Consider the following 23,437-nt stretch of genomic DNA (forward strand, 5'->3'; position numbering starts at 1 on the left):
CACCCAAAAAAGAATAGCCATCATAAAGAAATCAACCAATAACAAATGCTGGTGGGGCTGTGGAAAAAAGGGAACCCTTCTCCACTTCTGGTGGGAGTGTAGACTGGTGCAACCACGGTGGAAATCACTGTGGAGTTTCCTCAAAAAACTAGGATTAGAGGTCCCACCTGACCCAGCTATTCCTCCGCTGGGTATTTTCCCAGAAAAATTAAAAACATCATACCACAGTGATATACATGCACCCATATTTATAAAAGCACAACTTGTCATAGCTAGATCTTGGAAACAACCCAAATGCCCATTAACTGAAGAATGGATAAAAAGATGTGGTCTTTTTATATAGTGGAGTACTGCTCAGCCATAAAGAATAAACTGGAGACTTTTATAGGTAAACGGATGCAACTCAAGACCATACTCATAAGTGAAATAAACCAGATGCACATGTATAAAATCGTATTGTCTCCCTAGTGTGAGGTGAAAAGGTAAATAAGATCCAAAATGTATAATAGATATTGTAAAATGGGAAGAAACTGTTCAAAAGGAAAGAAAAAGAAGAAAAGAAAGAAGGGAAAAAGCAATATTTTTGTTAATATTGCTTAGACAATTAAATGCCTATACCTTATACTCTGACTAACTAATTTAAAGATAACAATACACAATGTATTAACCATTGTTACTCTCCTATTACCTTGTTTGGAAATTTTGTTGTTTTTTTTTTCTTTAAAATAAAATTTTAAAAAAGAACAAGTCATGATATAGGGTGATTATGAAATCCAGTCTTCCATTTATATCCTCGACTTAGAACATTTCTCTCAGAAGATTCAAAGTCACTTGTCTTGGGGTATTGTTTTACTCTAATGACAAGTAAAAAGTAAAATAACACAAAATGATAAAATATCACCTTAAAGGTTTTTGGAAATCTAGTTGCAAGTATGAGGGCAATGTCTAGAAACCATTTCTAACATTTTTCCCTCTGGAGAAGAGAAGTGTCTCTAGAGCTGAGACTTCCTGCTTCATATTCACATGTGGCAGATCCAAGCAAGGCAATGACCCGACCACCACTCATCCTGCTACTGTGTGTCCTCACTCTGCAGAACAGCAAGCAAGAGCCAAGGGACCAGAAGGACGTTCTTCACAGGAGTTCCACAGAACTTTAACACATGGACCATGTGAAAAGTATTCACTTCCTAGCTGAATGCTGGCTTTTTTTTTTTTTTTTCACAAGATACTATTAACCTAAGTGTGGGAAATTAAAAACAGCCATAATATTTTATAGCAACATTTTAGCCTGATCTCTGGTTCAAAGACTTGCAGGTACAGGTGTATAAACCGCTAGGATATTTCCAAAAAGCAAGTTAGCAATATAAGCAAGCGGTCTTTAAAATGTTCATATAACAATTAATTGCCTTTCTAAACATCAACCCTAAGGTAGTGGTGACAAAGTTTTCGTTGTGAGGATATCATGCATGATGAATATTATCATTCAGAAAAACCAAAGAAAACCTAAATGTCCAATACTGATGAAATGCCTAAGCAAAATATTACATCCATATGTGGGAATATTACACAACTATTAAAACATAGTATCACAAATATGACAGACATTCTCTATCAAGATTTTAAATGATTATTCTTTGAGCCAACATTTTCACCTATGTCTCTGCCACTCAGAAAAGCTTTGACAACTATGCATGACCATGATTTCACATTTAGAGATGTTTATTGCAACATTTTTATATCATCTATTATTGGAAAACCTGGATAAAGATTTATCTAAGTAAAAGAAAACTTAAAATGCTAAAAGAAAGCTCAAAATTTACTAAATTATGTTCTTTAAATGTTAGCTGTTTATCAATTTATAAATCAATAACTTGCATTTATAAGCTTTTAATTTGAAGCATCTGCATATTTTAATGTCTCATCATGAGCATGTATTGTTTTGTTTTTTTTTTAATTTTAAAAATAAAAGGAGGAAAACACTGACAGACAACCTTTTACAAAATAGCAAAAGAACAGTACAGACAATACGGAGTTACAAACAAAGAGGTAGGAAATTAACAAGAGCATGTATTGTTTTAAACTTAAATTTTTCCTTTAAGAACTTAATAAAAATAGAGATATAAAAAGAAATGGTTATAGATAAGTACAAGAAGAAGAATGCTTCTACCAAAATGTTAAATTGAAAACTGAGAAATATAACATGATACACACAATATTATGCAAACTATACAAAAATTATCATAGTTAAAAAGGTGAGAGAAATAAATATGTCACACCCCTAAAAGTACTTCCCTTTCGGTGTAGAACCGTTTATGGGAGGGTTATGGCGGCAAAGCTCTTCAGCCTTATATTTCTATGTTCTTTTTGCATTTTCTACAAAGCAAATGTTACACATCAGACAATGGGAGAATGCTCTAGAAATGAGAAATAAATCAGAAAGAGTCCTTGCTACAGCCTGGGAAAGCGTCCCCAGATACCCAAAGGCTTGGCCGCCTGCCCATGGTGCTATCAGGAGATGGAAGTGCCTTTAGGAGGATGGCTAGCGGGTCTCTTCAGGTCACTGCGCGTGTGCTGCTGAAGGGCACTGTGGAACCCTGGCCCCTTCCTTCCTCTTTTCCTTCTGCATCTCAGCCACAAGGTGAGCAGTTCTGTCTCACACTCCCAGCTGTGACAGCCCGCCTCACTGCAGGCCAGAAAGCAACAGGCCCAACTGGTCCTGGCCCAAAGCTCCAACACTGTGAGCCAAAGTAACCCTTTCTCTGTAACAGTCGGTTACCTTAGGCATCTGTTATAGGTCAGAAAGCTGACTAACACAGTCAGGATGGACACCATATTTTGCCAGTAGACATTCTTTACTAACAGAACTTCCTTGTACTCAATGCTCCACCTTCTATTCCTATTTTCATGTGAATAAATAAGACCACCTCTCCTGGTAACTGCAGGCGCAACGAGAACGTCATGACACTCACTTTTTCTCTGGTCCCTTCTAGTGCACTAAGGAAAGCTGTTTCTCTCACTGACATGTGGCTTGTGACTACCTCAGTGTCTAGAGCATGGAGGGAGAGGTACAAGGGCTTTGCTGGGGCTAGCTCAATAAGGGGCATGCTCCTTCCTCCTTGTTTTCTTTTTTTTATTTTTATCAACATGTTTGCAGTACGTAACGATCACAGTCATCATGGGCCCTGAGTGGCCAAGTAGGGAGTCTGGCTACGCTGAGGCCAGCACCCTGCGGCAGGGTCCAGGCCACATGGAGAGACATAGCTAGGCAAGTCCGTCAGCAGTCTCAGCTGAGTCAAGCCTTCCACCCACTCCAACCCACCCATTACCAAGCATGTGAGGAAGGAGCAATGACCCCAGTCCCAGCCACTTTGAGTTGTTCCAGGTGAGACCCAGACCCAGCCAAGTCTCTGCTTATTATGCGATAGAGATGAGTCACCCACTCTGTGTCCTGACATGGAACCCATGAGTCAATAAAATCATGGTGGCTTCTAATTTGGGGATGATTATTGTGCAGCAGTAGATAAGGAAATCATCCCTTCTCCCAGTACATACATAAATCCATGATCTTTTAACAGTCAATAACATGTTCCTAAATACATAGAAATAAATTTTCAATATTTTTGCTCTTGTTGCCAGTGATATGTACCTGAGTCCCTTTGAAATTACACAGTCCTAGTCTGGGCATGGTGGCCTGTAATCCCAACACTAGGGAGGCTGAGGCAGGAGAATTGCTGCAAGTTTGAGGGCAGCCTGGGGTACAAAATAAGTTCACTGCCAGCCTGAACTGTATAGGGAAACCATCTCAAAAAGCCAAAAAAATTACACATTCCTTTACTCCTCGCCTTAATGATTCATTGCATGATTGGATCATTTTAATAGTTGTTTTGAAGATTAGGCATTTTGCTAGAGATAAAAATATTAACCTTCTTCCAGCTATTGGACGTAGTTGGCACATCATAACACCAAGCATGTATAAAATATCTTCAACAGTTTTTAATCCAGTATTGACTTGAAACCTCCTAATTTTTCAGTCTACTGGCTATTAATATCTTTTCATTTGAAAGTGGAAAGTTAAGTGCAGAGAAATCAAGAAACTTGTCTAAGGCTGCATACCTTAGTGGCAAAGTGAGGCCTCAGCTCAACAGTCTGCAGCCGAAACCTCCGCTTAAAGCACTGCACTGAGTTCTCCCTCCTCCGCCTGCTTAGAACAACAGCAAGATAAAGCTCTGGAAAGAGACCTCTAAGAGCTGACGGAGGACATGGCCAGGAATCTCACTCACTGCTCTGCGTCCTAAAAGATAGGCCGTGTTTCTACATCACTGTTAGTGTCTGTGCATGTGTGTGTGTGTGTGTGTGTAACAAAAAAGACAAAAAATGATCCAGAGATCTTAAACTGCATGAATCAAATAAAATAAAGAAAATGTAAAAAGCAAAGGTGGACTGGAGCCCTTCTACAGTAAGTCCAAGTAAATGACCAAGAATTTGCAGACCAGGGGCAGCTGTGATGGTTAATCTGGATGCAGAGATTAGTAATGGATGTGTCTGGGTGGGTCACAGGGGCATGACCTTGGGGCTCTATCTGGTCCCTGGGCCTTTCTTCTCTGTCACTCATCTCTGGCTTTCTCCTTTATTCACTCTGAGGTGAACAGCTTCCCTCTGCCATGCCCTTTAGCCATAATGTTTACACCCTGGAACCAGCTGACCATGGATTGAACTCCCTGAAACCCTGAGTCAAATTACTTCTCTCTTCCTTTAAGTTACAAGAGTCAGGTATTTTGTCCCAATGACAAAAACAAATAATACAGCATCTGATGTTAAATCAGTTCCAGAATATTTATTTAAATTTATATAGAAGGAAGAAAAACAAAGAAAGGAAAGAAAGTGGGGGTGGAGGAACAAAGAAAAGAAGGCAGGAATAAAGGAAGGGAGGGGAGGAGAGGGGAAGGGAGACAGTCAGGGAGCTTGGTACAGAAGCAAGGAATGATTGAAGAGATCCAGACCACTGTGTGTGAGGGCCAAAGAAAAATATTTTAAAATGGTGAAAATATATGAAGAATTATTAATCTGCTTTGGGGATTATAAAGGGCTTCCAGGAGGAGGTACAAATAAGAGATATCTACCATTGAATAATTTCAGTCATGAACATATTTCCACTCACTGAATTTCAGTAAGCAGAAATGTCCTGCAAAGATGGGCAAAAAAGAAATGTGTTTGTACACAAACAGTAAACATACTGAGACAGAAATGAGGAAAACCACACCTTTCACAATAGCATCCAAAAAAAATGAAATACTTAGCAATCAATCTAACAAAGGAAGTAAAAGATTTATATATGCAAAATTAGAGTACTCTGAAAAGGAGATTGAACAGAGCATCAAAAAATGGAAAGATATCCTCTGCTCATGGATAGGAAGGGCCAACATAATGAAAATGGCCTCACTTCCAAAATTGTTGTACAGATTTAATGCAATCCCAATCAAAATACGATTAACATACCTCACAGAAGAGAGAAAATATTCCTAAAATTCATCTGGAACCAGAAGACATCTAGAATAACAAAGGAAATCCTGGGCAACAAATACAAGTCAGGAGGCGTCACAATCCCTAACTTGAAATTGTACTACAAAGCTATTGTGATAAAATCAGCATGGTACTGGCAAAAAAAAAAAAAAAATAGACCTGAAGAACAGTGGAACAGATTTTAAAATGCAGATACAATTACAAATACACTCAGCTGCCTTATCTTTGATGAAGGGGCCAAATATGTTCACTGGAAGAAAGACGGCCTCTTTGATAAATGGTTCTGAAAAAAATTAGCTCTCTACATGCTGAGGACTAAAACTAGACCTATATCACCATGGTGATATCAAAATGGATCAAAGATTTAAATATTAAAGCGGGAACACTAAGTGTCCTGGAAGAGAAAGTAGGTAAAAATCTTGAAGACATAGGCATAGAAATGCAAACTGCATGGGAAAAACTTCAAAGAATCAACAACTGGGATCTCATACTATTAAAAAGCTTTTGTACTTCAAAAGAAATCACCAGTAGAGTGAAAAGAAAACTCACAGAGTGGGAAAACATTTTAGCCAACTGTCCCTCAGAGAAAGGACTTATATCTAGAATATATAAAGAACTGAAAAAACTCAGACCCCCTAAATTCAAAGACCCAGTCCAAAAATGGGCATCTGAGATGAATATGCACGTTGCAGATGAAGAAATACATGAAAAAATGTTCAACATCACTGGTCACTCAAGAGATGTAAATTAAAACAACACTGAGATTTCATCTCACCTTTTTTTTCCAGTACCATGCTGATTTTATCACAATAGCTTTGTAGTACAATTTCAAGTCAGGGATTGGGATGCCTCTTGACTTGCATTTGTTGCCCAGGATTTCCTTTGTTATTCTAGATGTCTTCTGGTTCCAGATGAATTTTAGGAATATTTTCTCTCTTCTGTGAGGTATGTTAATTGTATTTTGATTGGGATTGCATTAAATCTGTATAACAATTTTGGAAGTAAGGACGTTTTCATCAGTAAGAATGGCTATCATCAAGAAATCAACCAACAACAAATGCTGGAGAGGCTGTGGGGGAGAAAGGAATTCCTCTCCACTCTTGGTGGCAATGTAGACTGGTGCAACCACTTTGGAAATCAGTCTGGAGATTCCTCAAAAAATTAGGAATAGAGGTCCCATCTAACCCAGCATTTCTCTTCCGAGTGTTTTCCCAGAATTAAAAACATCATACCACAATGATATATGTGTACCCATGTTCACAACAGCACAATTTGTCATAGCAAAATTTTGGAAACAATCTACATGCCCATCAACTGAGGAGTGTATAAGAAAAATGTGTTTTTATACAATGGAACATCACTCAGCTATAAAGAAAGGTAAACTCAAGGCTTTTATAGGTAAATGGATGCAACTAGAGACCATACTCATAAGTGAATACATCAGACCCTCATGTGTAAACACCATATTGTCTCCCTACTAAAGTAGGAACCTGAAAAAGTAAATAAAACCAAAAGGTACAAGAGATATTGTGAAAGGGAAAGAAACTGCTTAATAGGAAGGAAAAACTGGGATGAGAGAAAGGAGAAAAGAAAGAAAGAAGGGAGGGAAATATATATACACACATACACACACAAGATAGCTAAGATAATTGTACTACTAATTTCTTTTGGTTTACTGAAAGGAACAGTTAATGTTTAATTGTTTAATCAATCTTGCATACCTATATCTGGTAATCTGAGCAACTACTTTGAAGATAACAATAAGTAATACAACAACCATTGTTGATTTTCTATCATCTTGTTTTAAAATTCTGTATTGTTTTTATAGTTTTTGTGTTGTTTTGTTTTTGTCTTTGGGATTTTTTTGGGGTTTGGGGGGGTTTTGTTTGTTTTTGTTTGTCTTTTTGAGACAAGGTCTCCCTATGCAGTTCAGGCTGGCCTTGAGCTCATTTTGTAGCCCAGGCTGCTGGAACACACAACAACCCTGCAGCCTCAGCCTCCCAAGTGCTAGGATTACAGGCGTGCGCCACCATACCAGGCTGTTATTTTGTTTTTGTTCTTTTCTCTTTAAAATAAAAAAAAGAACTGTGCTTGACAAACTTTTCAAGACTAAGTAGAGAGACTGGTTATTTAATAATCTGTGACCCAATTATATCTAAATCTATTTCAGATCCTCTGTGCAGTGAAAGAATTACCATGACAAACAAGAAGGAAGGAGGCAGAATGCATTAACATTTAAAATACAATCTCAACCATGAATAATATTGACTTTTCAGGAGGAAGAAGTTAATCATTTAAAGAAACATAAAAAGTTTGAGGAAATAAAACTGCTACTTACCTTGATTTGATCCTTGCACATTGTATACATGTGTGGAATTATCACTATACCCCATGAATATGTACAAATAGTACGTGTAAACTCAAAAAATAAAAAGAAACATGAAAAGTCAAACAAAAAAAAAAAAAAAACTAAACCAAAAATCTTGTGCCTAAAATACAAAAACACAGAATTTTATAGAAAAATAATAGTAGTCATACAAAAATGTCTATTTTTGTTTAAAAAAAAAAGTGTTGTTAGGTAGAAGAAATACCAACTTTAAATATTCTTCAGCAGTAATGAGGGAAAAATGTTCTGGGAATCTCCCTCTTAAAGGGTTATTGATTTAAGACAAAGGGCTCAGTACAAGTACAATCCACCCCAAACATGCAACCGTGCACTAAATATTTAGTGGGCATCATGTGCATTTAGCCCTGGAACACCTAACAGTGACTCATTTAAATCCGCCTTGAACATTTCTTAAGAAGTCAAAGCATCGGTTCTAAGAATGGCTTGGTTTGGCAGGGCCCCTTCTTGTGTCAAATACTGAATATGTTTCTGCCGTAGGAGAAATAGTCACCCTGGTCCTCTTAGTACTGTTTTACCCACCTCACTCAAAAGTTGTAGGGAGGCTAATCCAACAGCATAAAGGATACTAGTCTCAGAGGAAAGATTCTATGAACAGAGCCCTCCAATGAGAACATAGGTCAACCACCTACATACTACAAAGCTATGCTAGTCATATGGCCGCGTAATATTTTACCTGCTCAGTAAAATAATTAACGTTTCAACTTCAGCTATATTTCCCAGGTGAGGGAAGAAAGAGCCCCAGAAAGGTTTACCAGAGGTAACAACCTCAGACTGCGCTCCTTCTAGTGGTTGTTTCAGTACCTCTCTTCTTATCTGTGGTCTGCTTTTTGTGTGAGTAGGACCTCCTGGATATATATATCAAAAACATAACACTAAAGAAAAATCTAAATCTAAATCTAAAGTTGAATAAAAAGATGGAATTTATTGGTTTAAATAAACTAAAAAGTCCAAAGACTGTGGGTCTTCAGGCATGGCTGAATCCAGGGACACACCTTAAATTGTTAGTACTTGATCATTATGCTCTTCAACTCTTGATTTTGTTTCTCTTTATGGCTCCTTTCCAGGGAGACTTTCCCCTCATCCACATATAGGACCTGCAATTATTCTGTCCACTCTCATGAGATTTTATCTTATTGGACAACCTAGGTCATGAACCAACTTTCAACATCCAGATAGTAAAGTCAGTCCGGCCAAACCAGAGAGAATGAGGGTGCAGGAGGAATGGTTCTCCCAAGAAAGACCTCAAAAACCCAGAAAATGGGTGCTGAGCAGGAAAAAAAAAATTCAGTATCTATGTCATTTTTATGGACTCCTGTGTAGGTCTGGTTTTTTATATCAAGTCTCCATCCACTTAATATCAGGTGTCTTTATTCTTGGGTCACATCTTTGCTCTGATCTATAGGATTCACTTGGGGAAAATCCCACTAAGACTACACACACAGCTGAGCGTGTTTCCCACTCTATTTTCTCTGGATTACAGAGTGAGTACACTTTAAGTGAAGGTTTTACATTTTCTGTGCTCTCCAAACCTCTGGGAAGTGGACCTTCATCTCATATTTGCCCAGGATGGTCAGACCTGAAAAGCCATGTGGGCTGGGTCATGTGGGGAAGGTGCTGAAGGAATTAACCTTGCCCTGATGATTCTTTTGTCCATTTACCCTCTCGCTGCACTGGACAGAAATAACTCTCGCCACTCTGGAAAGGCCAGGAAGAGGCTGCTGTCTGGACTGCTCTACCTGGGTGTCCTGGCTCTCTGATGCTGAGAAAGCTGGGGGACCCCTCAGGGAAGCCTGCGTGGTCCACAGCAAAGGACCCTGAACGAGCAAGTGGCAGGGCATGACAGATCGGTGCCAGCTCCCGGAGATGTGTCATTCCCACAGCCTGCCTACCTGAGCCCTCTCAGAGGACTGTACACATTAGGTTTCTCATGGTGTGGCTTCCCCTACTTGTCATCTGCCCATCTCATGTCATTTTTGATATTTGGATTTCAACCATGCATGTAATAAAAATAAACCATGTCATAGGACAGGAAAATAGGGCAATAAGACAGAGCTAAAGCTGAGGGTTCTGGATGCCAACTCTCCTTTAAGCTTCATTCCCCAACTCTCTTTCAAATAATATAGAAGAGTTGGAGGCCACCTGTCGCACCCTCATGCCATGTATTAGAATCAGCTGGGGAACAGACACAGCGGGCAAGCAGACATCAAAGTACCCACCTAATGACGCCAGCACCAGCCCCTGGACTGTGTCTGGTCCTGCCCAGCTTGTCTTTCCTACTACATTCCGCAGAGAACAAACCTTCCCGCTGTCTAGCGTTACACTGAGATGCAGGAGAAAACGTCTCAGCGCATCCATGGAAGGAAGGAAATGATGAATGTGCCAAGCACAGGCCAGGACAGTAAAGGCAGGCCCTGGGGAAAGGCAACCGTCCTGACGTGACCCTCACCCGGAAGAAGCTGCACAACCGAAGCACAGCTCGTGCCACCTCCAAGGCAAGTGAGTCACTTGCCGTGACCTGGATGTACTCACCCTAGAAGCTCCCCTGTGTGAGGCTCCGCAGAAGGCAGGTCTTATCCCCCAGCGTGGAAGCTGAAAATGCCAGGCACTGACCTAGACTGGGCCAATCAAATGTGCATACCTGCGCCATTGACTCGAGTCAGATGATTTGAAGAAGACCGAGAGGAAAGGAGGAGGAAGAGCAAGCAAGAGGCTGCTTAGCCATCACTAAGAGGTAATGGTGGCGCCCTGTGCACAGCAGCCAGGAATGGCAGATTCCAGTGTCTTGTAACCACAGCGAGGCTAGTCCTGGGGGTGTGGACTGCTTTGGCTGTGGCTGGGCAAACATTTCCTCACCTCGCCCTGCTTTTCTCTGTGTCGGTTAAATGTGCTTCCCCACCTCATTGCTGTTGAACCTGGCCCTGTGACTTGCCTTCACAAAAGAACACTAGCCAGTGTGATGCACAGAGGCCTTCAGTGTGCCTGTGTGGTTTAGCTTGACAATTACTCTCCAGAGATTTAAGGAGAGCACACACCATCAGCTCTCCGCCTTTCCCCGGTCCCAGAAAGAACATGGAGCACACTGAAGTCCAACTCACAACGGGGCCTGAGCCCAACCTACCCACCACCCAACACAGAGTGCGCAGCCGTGCTGGCTCCTGCGGGTGCTGTAACACAGTACCACAACGTTGGCAGTTTGAAACAACATGGATTTATTTTCCAGAGATTTGGAGACTCAAAACCAGTTTCATTAAGCTCAAACCAACATACCAAAGCCATGTTCCCTTCAGAGGTCTCAGGGAGAATTATTTCCAGCTCAAGGAGCTGTGTTTCTTGGCTCAAGACACCTCCCTCTGTCTTCAAAGCCAGCAGCAGCACGGCATCTTCAAGTCTTCCACCACTGTCTCAGATCACCTTCTGCTCTGGTGTCCATCCCCCCTTCCTCCCTTGATGGGGCATTTGTGATGCACTTAGGCCAGGATGATCTCCTCATCTCAGCATCCAAAACTTAGCTCCATCTTTGCCATAGAAGGTTATGTCCCCATGTCACAAGAATCAGGACAAGCTATCTTGGAAGCCACATCAGCCAAGCTCCCCAGAGTTCAGCACCTGCAGTCCATAGGCAGACCTAGGAGAATAATGACAAATGCTCACTGTTTTAAGCCCCTAGATTTTCAGGTGATTTACTATGCAGTGTTATTGCTGCAATAGCTAATTAACACACTGCTATTTTTCTGAATCCTTCCCCTAGATTTCTGACTCCCTTTGTATCTTTCAATAAATTGCTATTGTGCTTAAATGAACTAGAATAGGCTTCTATTACTTGCAATACAAATAATCCGACTGATAAATACTAACTAAACACCTTTGCCAAACTCCAGCAGTGTCAAATGATAATGTTAAAACATAAAACTGAAATTGAATGTTTTTCTCAGTAATTGTACCATAAAGGTATGTTTGGGGAAAAAATTGACAAAACAGAGAAGTCAGCAGAGATGGGCAATTTAGATGACTGTAAGCACTTCTCTTCCAACCGGAGGAAACTAAATCAAAACCCTAACCTTCAGGTAGAGGAGATGAGAAATTAAGATATGTGTTTTAAAAAAGAGAGTGGTTGTTAAAATGATTACAATAGCATATCCTGTCCCAAAGAGGCAATGACAAGAACTCTGACCAGACTATTGAATCAAATTGGTATTTTTTTAACTTTATTTTAACTCCTCATCATTTCTATCCAGAAGAGATTCCACAGGTCAGAGAAGTGGCAATGAATTAATGTCATAAAAAAGGTGTAGAGACAGCAGGAAATTGCAGGCCATTAGTTAAGCTCTGTGGTTCTTTGCCCTCATTTTACATCTTAAACAAAGTAGAAGAGGACAGTGGATGGAAAGTGACTCTAAAATGCGCTGCCCTGTAAAGGCCAGCCAACAGAGCTTCAGGACATTTATTTGAAGTCAGGACATTAGTGCCAGGGTGAATAAAGGGAATGTAATAGGTTTACATTTTTACAAAGGGGCCTGACAGATCTATATCAAAGGAAGAATGTCCAAGAGACAGAGTAATAGGATAATAGGAAGTAGAATTAAAACTTGGCTTCCAGAGAGACAAAAAGCAATGCTAACTTGGAGTACTTCCAAGGTAATGTGGGAGTAATGTGCTGGGTTGGGAGCATGTTAGAGCCAAGATTCTTTTCACGCAGGTGGGCATAAGCAAAAGAGACTGTCCTCGCAGACTCCCAGGTCTGCCTTCCTGCAAACAAGCCTCAGGGCTCACAGTCCTCAACAGCCCTCCCTGCAAAGGTCCTGGCTCTTCCTCCTGAGTCAGCTATTTACCGAGAAAATTCTCCCAGAAGTCTGCTCACAAGTGAACTAAACTGTTCCCCCGCAAAAGTGGAGAACAGTCTGAAAAACACATGACCAAAAAAAGTGACACATACTTGAGTTTAGAGTACCAACATAGAAATACCCAAGTGTTTCCAAGCAAAAAGGTTTCACAAAGCCAGAAGTGTGAGCTAACTCCAGTCATCTGGGACATGGGTCTGAAGAGGAGTATAAAAGCGTAGTCAGGGTCCGCAAGGCCAGGGAAGATGGGTCAGGCACTTCCCAATTAGGACACAAGGCCCAAAGCACCTCAGTAGAAAACACCTGTTAAAAAACAATCTCAGGGCTGGGGATTTAGCTCAGTGGCACAGTGCCTGCCTGGCAAGCACAAGGTCGTGAGTTCAATTCCTGGTACCGGAAAAACAAAAAACAAAAAACAAAAATCTCTTACCTAACAGCAACATTGTAGCTGTGGATCCACCTCTCCCCAAAAAGCTTCCAGTAACTACTATCTACTGTCAACCTCTGTGACAGCAACAGGTTTAGATTCCACCAGTGGCCAAGACCATGGGGTATTTGTCTTTCTGTGCCTGGCGTGTTTCATTTAACATAATGAATAAGTCCTGACTTAGATGAATACTCTTTACAACAATGTGGGGTTTATTTCAAAGTACGCAGCTAGATGAGAAAATTCTGAGAGTTCTTTCCACAAAGAAGTAGTAGATGTTTAAGATGATAGATAGGCTGGGCACCCTAATTTGATCATTACACAATGTATACATGAATCAAAACATCACATTGTACCCCATAAACATGCACAACTGTGTGTCAGTCAAAAGCAAAAATTTTAAAAATTGAAATGGCCTATTAAATGGCTCCCACTTCACCATCTGACCAGATAAATTGAAGCTCTTCATTACTGGTGCTGACCTACTGACTAATGTTCCCCCTTGGCAAGCAGGTGAATCCCTGGTGTACCTTTGCACTTCTGCTCCTACCATTTGTTATGCTTACTAAGAGTCAATTATCCTGGTTCCTAAGCCCACCGCTGCCTGCATACATGTCATTCTAACTCAGTAATTTAGTTCCGTATTAAGGTAACTGATACAATATGTAGGTAAAGAGAAAGACTTACTATTTCTATAGAAACAGCTTCAATTCCTTGGAAAAATTCAATAAAGGTGAGTTGCCAAAAATATTGCTATCAAATTAGCCATGAATTACAAAAACCATAAAAGGATTAGAGAACATTAAGACTTTGTAGGAATTTTGCAGTTAGACTACTTAACAAATAGCTATACATTTCACTCAAGTTCCTTCAAAGAAAGTTGAGATCAGTGATAATACACTATGGATGTATAGAAATGCCAACTTGGACAGCCTACACAAAATGTCTGCAAATGAAGGTATATTTCATACATCAAGGTGAAACAGCCGGGCGTGGTGGGACACACCTCTAATCCCAGCACTCAGAAGGCTGAGGCAGGAGAATGACCATAAGTTCAAGGCCAACCTGGGCTAGTAAGTGAGTTCAAGACCAGCCTGCATTACACAGTGAGACCCTGCCTCAAGAAAAACAAAACAAGGGGGGTGAGTAAAATAAATATGTAAGATGTGTACTTCTTTTAATGTCCCACACTAACTCATAACAAAAATCTTTATTCAAAAAGTGAATTTTAAAATGCATATACTGAATATACTGAATCAATTTTTAATGGAAGTAGGAGAAATGTGTTGTACTAAGTAGATTTCTAACCTAGACAACTCATTCAAAGATTTTGGCCTAATTTTAAATCTCTAAAATAAGGGAGTAGACAAGATTATTTCTAAGGATGTTTGCAATTGATATATTTCACAGTGTTACTTTCCTCTCCTAAGAGCTGTTCTGTTTAGAAAACTATTGAAATATGGGGTTAAATTTAGGTGAAGAATCTGGTCTCCCAGGCAAAGGCCTTCCCTCTGGCTGTCAGTGGCCAAGCTGCTACATACAGCAAACAGAGAAGTCACCTGGGAATAAAAGACACTTGAGAAAATTAAAGGACGAACTGAAACCCACTACTCCCGGGTACGCAGTGTTAAGATTGAAAGCTCAGCCTGCTCCTAGCATTAACTAAAGCTTTCTGTCTCTTTCCCCCTACCATAGCGCCAATTAAGCACAGAGTGTCAGCTGAGAGAGGTGGATAATGGAAAATGCTGACAGATTAAGGCGGACAGCCAGAGGAGAGTGGCTTTAATCAGGTGTCTGGAAGCAAATAAATTTTTAAGGAATGAGGAGAAAAAGAAAATCACTTAGCAGAGATGAGATGAGCTGTAGGTGGAGATAGGAAATCTGGTGTGAGAGGCCTGAAGCTGGCAGAAAGCAGAATAACTCATACCAGAATCGAGGTCCTTTCCTTTAAACCCCACGCCAACCCCTCCTGGCTCCTGGCAGGTCCATCTCTGCCCGGCCAGTGTCCTGCCCTGAAGCCAGCGGCCAGGTGCAGATGTTTATCCCTGACCACTTTCCCCAGGCACGGTCCTTTCTTCTCACAGAGGAAATGCTCATTTCACAAGGGCATTTTTACAGTAAAGTCATATTTAATGCAGCGCCTTCTAAAGTCTCCTCAGCATGATAGGAAAGGCACACAGAGTAAAGGAAACATCGCCAGTGAAATTTTAAGGCCAAAGACCCTTTGAATGCTATGGTGCTTTGTGATTACACTGAGGCAGAGCAGGACTCCTCTCTGACTCCACCTTGGGGCCTTGTCCTTTAAATTTTTGCCATAGAAATTTTTAAATAAGCCAGAAGTAGAGAGAAGAGGAAAAGGAGCCTCCACATAGCCATACCCTGTTCAATAATTATCAATATACTGCAAATCTTGTCTCATCTACATGTTGCCAGATTCCCCTTTTCCTCCACTGGATTATTTTAAAGCAAATCCAGGTGGCAATTTATTTCATCCATAAGTATTATGGTATAGATCTCTAAGGCACTCCTTATTTCATAGCCAGAGGTTGTGCCACACACCTGTAATTCCAGCTATGCAGGAGGCTGAAGAAGGAGGATCACAAGTTCGAAACCAGCCTACGCAACATGTCAAGACACTGTCTCAGAGAATAAAAACAGAGAGAGAGCAATAGACTCCTACATTTCTTAACATAACCACAGTATCACTATAATACCTCCAAAAATAATAATAGCAATAATACATTAACCATAAAATATGCAGTCAGCATTCCAATTGCTCTGTGATATTTCTTAAGGCAGTGAGGGTTGGGTAATTGAGAACAGGCCAAGACACTACTGACTGATGGTAGCAAGCAGACTGGAGGCCATACACAATCGCATCACGAGCCCTGCCTAAGGCAGCAGCCGAGCCACCAGCTGACTCTCAGCGCGCTTCTCCGCCCTGCGCCTCCGGTCTGCCTGAGTGGCTTCTCTTCTTTGAGACCGTTGCACCCTGCTTATCTTGCAGCAGAATGGTTTGGCCTAAATGAACAAAAAGTCACACGAAGACTCCATTTTAATTCCCACAACACAATATCAAGACTGGATTTTGTCACCCCAAAAGGTCGGTATTAAACCGATCAGAAAACAACAACAGAACTATTTAAGAGGCCTGTCGGCTGGGGATTTGGCTCAGTGGCACAGCGCCTGCCCAGCAAGCGCAAGGTCGTGAGTTTGATTCCTGGTACCGGAAAAAAAAAAAAAAAAAAAAAAAAAGAGTAAGAACTCAACATTAGTTATAATTAAGGGGCTGGGGATTTAGCTCAGCGGCAAAAGTGCCTGCCTGGCAAGCGCAAGGTCGTGAGTTCGGTTCCCGGTACCGGAGAAAAACCAAAACTAAAAAAAAAAAAAAAACAGAGGCCTGTCACACCCATGATAGAATCTGCCACTGATTGAAGATAAAAAATGAATGATGACAAAGAAAAGGGTCTTAAATTAAACCCCAATTTACCTTGGGCAAGCTGCCTGAATTATTTGTACCTCAGTTCCCTCAAATGTTAAATGAAGTAAAAAAAAAAAAAAAAAAGTCACTATCTCACAGCCTGACCTTGAGAAGGAAAGAGGACAATGTATGAAAAACACCTAGAGAACCAAACATCCCAGATTTAGGACTCTGCTAAAACTGGAATACTACCAGGCAAACCAGGACAGATGGTCCCTGATAACAGTATCTGGTACACAGAAAGCGTCTAATAAATATTAATACCTCCCCGCGGTTGTAGCAATTAGTGTTTTCATTCCTAATCAAAGGAGGTAATAATCATTAATTTCCCAAACAACTCCAATATAGAACTGACTCTGTCTCTGACAAGGACTGCCCCAAATCTGCAAGTGCAGCCAGTGCTCCCTGCTATGGGCACCTGATTCATGGGTTCCACCAAGGAATTGGAGGGAGCAAAATATTTGCGGAAAAAATTATCTGCGCTAATGGAATTTCCTTGTGATTATTCTACAAAAATAAGTTATATGACAAATAGTATAACAATTACTTATATAACATTGGTATTGTTTGGGGCATTACAAATAATATAGCATTAATTTCAAGTAACCAAGAGGATGTGCCTAGATTATCTGCAGATTCTACTCCACTTTATGTAGGGGACTTGAGCAGCTGTAGATTTTGGAATTGTCAGGAGGTGGCTGGAATTAAGCCCCACCCATACCAAGGGACAGCTGTAATCAAATGCACTGAAAGAGACCCGGAGGCCCCACTTCAAGTGCACTTGATCTATAGTTTCCAAACCCAACTGAGAATCAGAATTTTCTGAGGAATGTCTTTAAAACGCAGATGCTTGAGCCTTTGGAATTCATATGTTTAGGTTGGAGTATGAGAATCTATATTCTTATGAAAAGTTCCCTGGCTGATTCTGATGAGTAGCCAGTTCTTGATTAATTACAAATTTTTTCTGATCCTCAAGTTTTATGATGCCAAGAATTTTCAAACTTGTCTCATTTTACTACTATATATATATATATATATATATCCAAGAAGACCAAATGTCAAAGTATTAAAGCTTCCCAAAACTTCACCTGAGCGTTTTGGGAATCTTTTACAGGGTTTGGGTTTTTTGTTGTGTTCTGTTCTGTTTTTAATTAGGCAAAGTTACAATCACATCATCTGCTCCGGAGCCTCCGGCAGACCTACCCAAGGAGACTCCATCATATTAGAGAGAATGAGAAGCCGAGCTCCTGATCCCTCTGACAGGTGACACGGCTCTGTCTTGTTCTCAAGCTGCAACAAGAGACTGGTTGTGACATGGCAGACAGAGGAGAGCGTGTCAGCAGCTGCCCTGCGGTCAGGGAGACGCAAGGTGTGACTGATCTACACCAGGTCGCCACGGCAAGCCAGAGGCAGTGCCAGAAATAGGACAGCACGTCCCGAGTGGCAGCCCAGGGTCCGTGCAGCGCAGACACAGGAGATGGCAGCCAGGCCCCAGGCCGTGGTGGAGAAGCAGATAGAGCAACTCCCATTTAAAGGTTCATAAATGCAGGGCTGGGGATTTAGCTCAGCGGCAAAGCGTCTGCCTGGCAAGCGCAAGGTCGTGAGTTCGGTTCCCGGTACCAGAGAAAAACCAAAAAATAAAAAAAAATAAAAATAAAAAAATAAAGGTTCATAAATGCTACTCCAAAAGGAAGAGGAAAACTCCCCCCTTTCATGGTCGGTCAAGCCTAAACCAAAGCAAGGGAAGGAGGAAGTGTTACTTATTTTCATGAGGTGAAAGACAGCTGTATTTACCCACTTCCTCTCAGTCCCATACAAGGGCTTGTTTTTCCAACCATTCTCCATGCTGGGTCACACACCACGCTTCTCAGAAGGCAGATTAGGCAGGGAAGGTAATGGCTGATGCCTATAGCTTTTCTAGAAAAATGATATTTTTCATTTTCTTTCTAACACCATATAATATTTGAGTTGATTAGATTTCTGAGTACATGATTCAATGCAGTCACTTCAAAGGTATTATAAAGTACTAAATGTCACTGGAGGGCCTGAAGAAAAGAAAAGATAATTTCTTTTCTCCAAAATCTTAACCCATTCCTGAGAAATAATTCCGTTTAGGCTGAAATTATATACATTTCTTTTGAAAATAATATCTCTTTCATGTCTGTATTTCTGACACGTGTGTGGGTAATTGATTCCTTAAGGGTAAGAATCAAAGCTACTATAGCACACACACCCCTTCGTAGATCCATAGCGTTCCACACTCAGGGCACTCGATGTTTTGGAATTGTTCAATTATAAAAATAAATATGTATATTAAATAATTTATATATTTAACCATGTTAAAATAAAATCTGGATTGGGTAGCATTAAAGAAAACTTCTACTTATTTACCTTTTATACCTCAAAAGTTGAATAAAATAATGATAGAATTTTTGCTAAGTGTTTCATGCTTGTGCATATTCTTAATATGCTTATAATGGACATGTGTTTCCTGCATAATCTGAAAAAAATAAATATTTACAGAGCCAGGAACTATGAATCACAGTCCACAAACACAGGTGTGGTCTCTTTTTACTGCACTGGTGAAATTTTTTTTTTCATTTTTTTATTTTAAAAATAAAAGGAGAAAAACATTAACAGACAGACAACCTTTTACAAAATAGCAAAAGAACAGTACAGACAATATGGAGTTACAAACAAAGTGGTAGGAAATTAACAATGCTTGTTGTATTACATATTGATATCTTCAAAGTGGTTTCTCATGAAAACAGATAGAGACATGCAATAGTGATCAATCAAGGACTCACTGACAGTTTCTTTCAGCAAAGAAATAGAAGACAGTAGAACAACTATGTTAACTATCCTGTATATACATACATACAAAATTTCTCCTTCTTTCCCTTCTCTTTTCCCCCACCCCAATTATCCTTTACCCTTGAGTGCTTTCCTATCATTTCACAATGTCTGTCATACCTCCTAGTTTAAATTAACTCTTTCAGGTTTTACACTAGTGAAACAATGCGGTGCTTGCACCTGTATGTCTGCTTTATTTCACTTATGAGTATGGTCTCTAGTTGTGACCATTTACCTATAAAAGCCTCGAGTTTATCTTTCTTTATAGCTGAGTCATATTCCATTATATAAAAGTACCACAATTTTCTTATCCAATCCTTGGTAGATGGACATTTGGGTTGCTTCCACAAGTGAGCAATTACAAATTGTGCTGCTATGAACATAGGTGCACATATATCTCTGTGATATGATGTTTTTAGATCTTCTGGGAAAATACCCAGCAGGGGAATAGCTGGGTTGAATGGGACCTCTAGACCTAGTTTTTGGAGGAATCTCCAAACTGATTTCCACAGTGGTTTGGACTGGTGAAAATTTCAACCTCAGCCTTTTCCCCCGTGCTACGGACACGGGTAGTGAGGGGGCCGCAGACCACACCAGTGAGACCCACGCTTACTTCTTAGAGCACAGTAGTGATCAGCCCACCCAAGCCAGGGTTGCACCTGGAAATTGAATTTGGGACCCTCAGCATAGAAAGGAAGTAGAAAAGACAAAGTGGGACCCCGGATGTGATGGGACAGGGAAGAGAAGGAAAAACACCAGACAGAGCCTCCTGGACTCCCATCCGAGGAGCAGCTCGTTCCCAAAGGAGACCGTCCTACCTGTGAGGGCCATGAACACAGGTGGTGTAACAAACCTGCCTGCTCTTTTCTATCAGTCATCTTTCTCAGTCATCTTAGGAACTCATCAGAAGACCTTCCAGGGGTTCTTGATTTCTCTGGATCCTCCCATTTCTTTCAATTCCCAGGTTCTACTTTTGTCTCATTCCTTCCTTGGAGATAGTTTGCAATGTCCTCAAGATCATGAATGCCATTCAAAGGTGTTTTCGTCAGACAGAGGAAGAATCCTACAGTCCACCGTATGAGAAAGCTTAGCTTTTTAAATATCTTCTGGAGTTTACAAATAAAGACAAAGCTATGTTCCTATGGATAACTCCTATAGATCAGCTTACATGCAGGTTAGGCAAAGTCACTGCTCTTTACCATAACTAAGACTCTGCACTAAAAAGAAGGGAAAGAAACATTCTGTCCTCCACTGTCATCCAAGAGAAAATGAAACAGGTGGGAGTTAGGTGCCTGCTTTGTTCTCAGTGCTTTATGGAAAAGAATTGCTTAGCACAATAGCATGTTCTCAAGAAGCTTAGTTCAGCAGAAAAGATAGAAAAAAATAACTAATCACACTATGAGTATTCTCCTAAAAATGCACATCGTGGTAAGAGGACAGAGTGAATGCAGTCCTCACTGCCTGAACAGATCTGAAAGACTTCATAGATGACTGATAGTTCAACCAAGCCTTCGAGTATGGGCTGGAGACGGGCACGTGAAAACTTGTGGGAGGGAGAAGCACACGTGCAAAGCGAAAGGCATGAAACTGCAGGTGTGTGCAGGAGTGTAGAGCCCTGCGCCTGTCACAAGCATGGGCCGGGGAGGGCATCACATGAAATAATCATGAGGAGATGCACAAACTGCTGCTCTACTGCTACCCTATTAAAAGCACACTCTCTCACTTGCTCTTCATTCTGTGTTTTTCTCTTAAAAACCTATGAGCTTTGTAGCCCTCCAGCTGAACTGAAGAACATCTTTCCACCCCTCCTTCGATGGATGAATTTCCACATTCACGTCCTTATGAGAGCAGGTAGAGACAGAGTCTCTCACTTTTATTTTTCCCCTCAATTTGCTGGTGATGAGACGGAGAAACGGCTCCTGCGATCGGTATTGATGCCGCCTCCTCCTTTGTATTCGGTTTCTAACAACTGCAGCCCAAACCAATCGCGGAGAGTGAGGACAGGAATAGACAAGTATCCAGTTGCACGAATGTTTGCGCTGGCTCAATACCTGATATTCCTCCTTTCTTTCTGAAATGACGGCGTTTTTGCCAAAATCAATACGCTTTGGTGAAAGGAAAAAGCTCCGCACACCTCAGTCAGGTACGAATGGCGGAGAGGGGGCGCTGGTGTTGACTGGGAAGTTCTATCAATAAAACGGGGTGTTGTTCTTATAAGACCACATTACTGTTGTTTTCTTGCACGAGTATTTTAAATTTAGGATTAGAGAAATGAGGGTTTTTTTCTTTCATTATTTTGTGTATCTCCTTCTTCAGGTATTCAGTACCTTTCCCCGGTGTCCTCATCTCTGTGTGAACTTCGGGCGGCGTTAGGGAGTAAACCCCGGAGAACGTGGCGAAAGCTATCGTACAGTGCGCTGCTTTGGCGACTCCACAGCGGATTTAACCTTGGGCCTGTAGCATTTCACCTGGCTCCCGTTTTAAACAGAATTCGCTTATGCAGTTAGGGAGCACTCTTGTTTTCCTTGCAGAGTAAACCATTCATGTGATAATTGAAATTTTCATCAAGGAAATGAAGAAGCTTTGAGAAAAAGTACCCAAAAAAAAAAAAAAAAAACCAGGAAATGGGAGGATCCATTTTTAAAAACAAACATTTTAGGAGCTGCTGCTCTAAGGCTGGCAAATAGCTACTAAACATCTCCTGGAATAAAGAACTGGGGAAAAGCTGCGGATGCGGGGGGAAAGCTTAAAAATAAGAAAGACTTTACCTGCTATAAAAATTGTTGAACACAGAATCTCCCTCCCTGCCTCCAGCTCAGCTAAAGGCATTTCCATTTTATCTATGAATGTTCCTCAAATGAAGGTAGAAGGTTTCTGGATGCTTTTTCTTCCTCGGTAGTTTGCCTTTGTATGAACTATCTCTGTGCTTATCTAAATACAAAATAACAATAGTAACAACATTAGAACACACAGGTCCTCTCAACACGCTGGCTTTCACAAACAGCATGGACATAGCAGACTGTTCAGCCAACTCTCTGGAGACACGAAGAGCCAGCAGTCCTAAAATAGGCCGGCAACTGCTACCATTACAGAACAAAGCAATAACTCAGGAAGCATTGGAGTGGCATAAAATAAAATCTTTGAAATGCAGAAAGCAGTCAATTTAATCCTGAGTGATCCCTGTAAAACTGGACAATACTGAAGTCTCAAAATAGTCCATCATAAAAGGCTTGCTTGATCCTAAAGTAGGAGTATCTTGAGCTAGGAAGTAGCCTGGAATCACAAGATCAGCAGTGCCTTCCCGTCCCTCGCTGACAGTCTGAGCCTCGCCTGCATAATGAAATAATCACCAAATATTTCAGCTCCAGGAAACCACCAGGGAGGTGATAATCCAAGCTCTCAATTTACAGGTGAGAAAACTGAGTCCCAGGGAGACTAGAAGCGTATCCCAAACCACCAGGAGCTAAATCCCCATTTATTCAGCTCTCTTTAATTAGTTACAGAGAATACAGTCAGAAAGAATACTGCCATACTCCTTGTCCCTATTTATTCATTCAAGAAGTATTTAGACTCCGCTATGTGCCAAATATAATGCTAAAAATTTATATCTCCTAGAGAAAACAGATAATACAACAAATATCAGCGTCTTCTTCCTCTCTTTTAAAATAAAATGCTGAGGGTTTCACTGCCAACATAATACACACCACTGATAGAAACTGAAAAATGCCAAAACATTGAAGTGAGAAAACACAATCACCTGCAACCAAAAGAAAACCACTTTCCACATTTGACGCATTTCTTGTACATCTTTTTCTTAAGTATTAGCATTCACTCATTCTTTGTTTTTAGCCTTTCAAACAGCGGTGATTGCCCTGCATGCACGATTATTTCCTAGCTCGGAGCATACACAT

At 40.8% G+C, this 23,437-nt stretch overlaps 1 long non-coding RNA gene across 1 annotated transcript in view; it reads right to left on the minus strand.

Annotated features, from left to right (window-relative positions):
• Nucleotides 1-11,151: 11,151 nt before the first annotated feature.
• LOC106149487 overlaps nucleotides 11,152-23,437 on the minus strand; it is a 39,723-nt gene continuing 27,437 nt past the window's right edge. Inside the window, exon 3 of the long non-coding RNA XR_001235709.1 lies at nucleotides 11,152-11,552. This is a non-coding gene — a long non-coding RNA (uncharacterized LOC106149487). The remainder of the gene's footprint in view (nucleotides 11,553-23,437) is intronic.

The sequence above is a fragment of the Chinchilla lanigera genome, unplaced genomic scaffold, assembly GCF_000276665.1.
Source record: "Chinchilla lanigera isolate Chin_1 unplaced genomic scaffold, ChiLan1.0 scaffold00046, whole genome shotgun sequence".
Taxonomy (NCBI): Eukaryota; Metazoa; Chordata; class Mammalia; order Rodentia; family Chinchillidae; genus Chinchilla; species Chinchilla lanigera.